Source organism: Macaca fascicularis, chromosome 4 (genome assembly GCF_037993035.2).
Source record: "Macaca fascicularis isolate 582-1 chromosome 4, T2T-MFA8v1.1".
NCBI classification, from domain to species: Eukaryota; Metazoa; Chordata; class Mammalia; order Primates; family Cercopithecidae; genus Macaca; species Macaca fascicularis.
This window is the reverse complement of record NC_088378.1, coordinates 122285008-122289129: the sequence shown is the minus strand read 5'-3', so window position 1 is coordinate 122289129 and position 4122 is coordinate 122285008. Positions and strand designations below refer to the sequence as shown.

Sequence of the window (4122 nt, the reverse complement as noted above, 5' to 3'; positions counted from 1 at the left end):
AGTTCACTGAATAAGCTGAGTGGAAAAACACCAAGTAAGAACATTATAAAAGAATTTAAGAAAACATTAATTTAGCACAAATTAAAGGGGAATCTGATAATATTTCCTAATTTATAGTGGTAAAATATGTTTGGAGCTAAAAGTGTTCACTTGGACAAATTATAAAGTTGTAAAAAATGTAAGATGTTTAAAGCCAATGGTTATTCATTGAATTCATCAGAAAGTACATTCCAGAAAACACTTGGCTTTTTCATGTAGTGTCAACAGTGAACTTCATTACTTTTGAGAACTCAACTATCACCAGTTTCCAAGAATTTTTGTCAGAAATAGAAGTTAAATATCCTAACATGCCCTAATGTACAACATCCTGGTGGCTTAAACTTTTATTGCATTTTTGGTTCAAGCCCAGAACAAATTTCTTTATAAGTGAAAAGAAATCCCTTCAACTGAACACTGACTGGCTTTGGAATTTAGTTTCATTACAGATTTATTTTTCTTAATGAATTAAACCTAAAATTTCAAGCCAAAACAACATGTATGCAAAACTTATGGTAAAGTTATTTCAATGACAGCTAAATGTTGGAATCACATGTAATGTTAAACTACTTTATATACTTAACTATGCTATCAAATTTTAAAAAATGAGAAATCCATTCTCATACAAAGTTGTAGTGGGTATATTTTACAAGATCAAACTACAGTTCTAGCAGTGTCTTGGGAACCTCTATGTAAATGCAAAGGAAATATCTGTATTTCAGAATCCACTTGACTGAGCAATTGCAGAGCTTCCACTTAACCTTCAATTAGAAATGATAAATCTGCAATAAAATGACATGCTAAATGGTAAGTATCAAAAGAAAAATCTAATAGAAATATATAAATGCCTCCAAGCATTGAATATGCTCAATTAAAATCATACGCTCATAGATTTATATCAGTATTTGGCAGTAACCATTTGTAGAGAAAGATATTTTCAAAGATGAAATACACCAATTCTTATTACACATTATCATGAACAGATGAATATTTTTAATCAATTTTGAAATATGAACCACTAATTTTGATCACCAAATAAGCAAAATAATATGTGCTCCCCAAAATAAAATAAAATTTCACTCTTTTTCTTACTCAACTGTGTTACAAAATATGTACTCAGTTATATTATCTTTTAATTTCACCAATAAAAATGGACATTTGTTTTCTCTCTTGTTACATTAGTTATTTAATATCCTTAGATTATCTAGTATTCTTGATTTAGTCTCCTGGCCTACAAAAGTTAGTATTACTATCTGACTCTTTTTTTTCCTCATTAAACTTAGTTTTAACAGGTCTCAAAATACTGTGACAGGTTTTTGGTTGTTTTCATTAAAAAGTACTGATTTTAGGGCATCTGTAATCTCGCTACTCGGGAGGCTGAGGCAGGAGAATTTCTTGAACTCTGGAGTCGGAGGTTGCAATGAGCCAAGATCACGCCACTGCACTCCACCCTAGACAACAGTGTGAGACTCCATCTCCAAAAAAAAAAGCACTGATTTTAAAAACTAATAACTTAAAACTACCACACATTAAAAAAAAAAAAAAAAAAAGAAAAGAAATATTGGGCCCACAAAACATTCTCCTTTCCTTCTGAAGATTTTATGACGCATTGCTACCATTAACCAATCTTGTACTGTTAAACTTAAATGGCCAATTGAAACAAAAAGTTCTGAGGTCATTCTTTTACCACTGATTAAGATTGGAGTAGTAGGTATTAGGGATAATATTCATTTAGCCTTCTGAGGCTTCTGAGTAGACTTGGTGACTTTGCCGGTTTCAGCAGCATTCTTGTCCACTGCTTTGATGACACCAGTAGTAACTGTCTATCTCATATCATGAACAGAAAAACGACCCAGAGGAGAATAGTCAGAGAGTCTATCAACACATGTGGACTTGTCAGAAACCACATCAACAATGGCAGCACCATCAGATTTCAAGAATTTAAGGCCATCTTCCAGCTTATTACCAGAATAATATTCAATCTTTTCGTTCAGCTCAGCAGACTTGCAAGCAATGTGAGCTGTGTGGCAATCCAGTACAGGGACATAGCCACCAATGATTTGATTTGGCTGGTTCAGGATAATCACCTGAGCAGTGAATGCAGCTGCTTCCATTTGTGGGTCATTTTTGCTGCCACCAGCAACATTGTCACGACAAATATATTTGACAGACACATTCTTGACATTGAAGCCCATATTTTCCCCAGAAAGAGCTTCACTCAAAACTTCATGTTGCAGTTTAGCAGACTTTACTTGAGTTGTAACATTGACTGGAGCAAAGATGACCACCATGCTGGGCTTGAGAACATGTCTCCACTCAGCCCACAGGGATGATATCAGTACCACCAATTTTGTAGACATCCTGGAGAGGCAGATAGAAGGGCTTGTTAGTTGGATGAGTTAGTAGTCAAAAGCTTCAGGCAGTGTGGTTCCACTGGAATTGACATCTTTACAGGTGACTCTCCGTCCCTTGAAACAAGACGTGAGCACTTGGTTCTCATATTAGTCAGGGTTCTCTAGATGGACAGGACTAATAGGATAGATGTTTATGTGGTTTGGCTGTGTCCCCACCCAAATCTCATCTTGAATTCTCACATGCTGTGGGTGGGACCTGGTAGGAAGTGGTTGAATCATGGGGGTGGGTCTTTCCCATGCTGTTCTTGTGATGGTGAGTGGGTCTCATGAGATCTGATGGTTTTATAAGGGGGAGTTTTCCTGCACAAGCTGTCTCTCTTTGCCTGCTGCCATCAATGTAAGACATGACTTGCTCCTCCTTGCTTTCCACTGTGATTGTAAGGCCTCCCAGTCACTTGGAACTGTAAGTCCATTAAAACTCTCTTTTGTAAATTTTCCAGTGTTGGGTATGTCCTTACCAGTGGTATGAAAATGGACTAACATAGATGTATATGAAAGGGAGTTTACTAAGGAGTATTGACTCACACAATCACAGGGTGAAGTTCCACAAAAGGCCATCTGCAAACTGAGGAGCAAGGAAGCCAATTCAAGTCCCAAAACCTCAAAAGTAGGAAAGCTAACAGTGCAGCCTTCAGTCTGTGACTGAAGGCCCAAGAGCCCATGCAAACCACTGGTGTAGGTCCAAGATTTCAAAAGCTGAAGAACTTGGAGTCTGATGTTAGAGGGCAGGAAGTATCAATCATGGCAGAAAGATGGAGCCCAGAAGACTTAGCCAGTCTAGTCCTTTCACGTTTCTCTGCCTGCTTTTATTCTAGCCATGCTGGCAGCTGATTAGATCATGCCCACCCAGATTGAGGGTGGGTCTGCTTCTCCCAGTCCCTTAACTCAAATGTTAATCTCTTTTAGCAACACCCTCATGGACACACCCAGAACAATACTTTGCATCCTTCAATCCAATCAAGTTGATACTCAATATTAACCATCACAGTTCCAGCACGTTATTAACATTCCAACCAGAAATTAACACAAATGCTATTATGTCAAGTTTGTAGCCAGTCTTCTTAAAGTAAGTGCTGACTTTCCTAACGATCTCCTCATATCTCTCCTGGCTATAGGGTGGCTCAGTGAAATCCATTTTGTTAAAGCCAACTATTGTTTCACACCTACAGTGTAACCAAGAAGGGCATGATCACGGGTTGGCTCATCCTTGGAGACACCAGCTTCGAATTTGCCTGAGATCATGTTTTTGATGAAGTCTTCGTTTCCTAGGGTGTCAATGAGAGTGACATAGGAGTTTCTGATCTCAAATTTCCACAAGGAGATTTCAATGGCGATATCACATTCATGCTCAGCTTTCAGTTTATCCAAGACCCAGACACATTTAAGGGAACCCTTTCACACATCAGCAGCTGCCTTCTAAAATTTTTAAATGGTTCTTTTGTTGATGCTATCACATTTGGAGATCAGATGGCCAGTAGTCATGGACTTTCCCAGTTCTATGTGTACAATAACAATGATGTTGTTATAAATCTCTTCCTTTACCATTTTGGCTTTTAGGGGTGGTTTTAGCAGCAAGTGCTCTGGAAGCAAACATGTTGTGAAAAAGCTACTATCTAATTCTTCACAGAAAAAGTTTGCCAACTTTTAAACTGAATTATAAAGTTAACAATTC

At 37.6% G+C, this 4122-nt stretch overlaps 1 pseudogene; it reads right to left on the bottom strand.

Annotated features, from left to right (window-relative positions):
* Positions 1 to 1763: 1763 nt before the first annotated feature.
* LOC102131493 (elongation factor 1-alpha 1-like) lies at positions 1764 to 3773 on the bottom strand (annotated as a pseudogene).
* Positions 3774 to 4122: the final 349 nt, after the last annotated feature.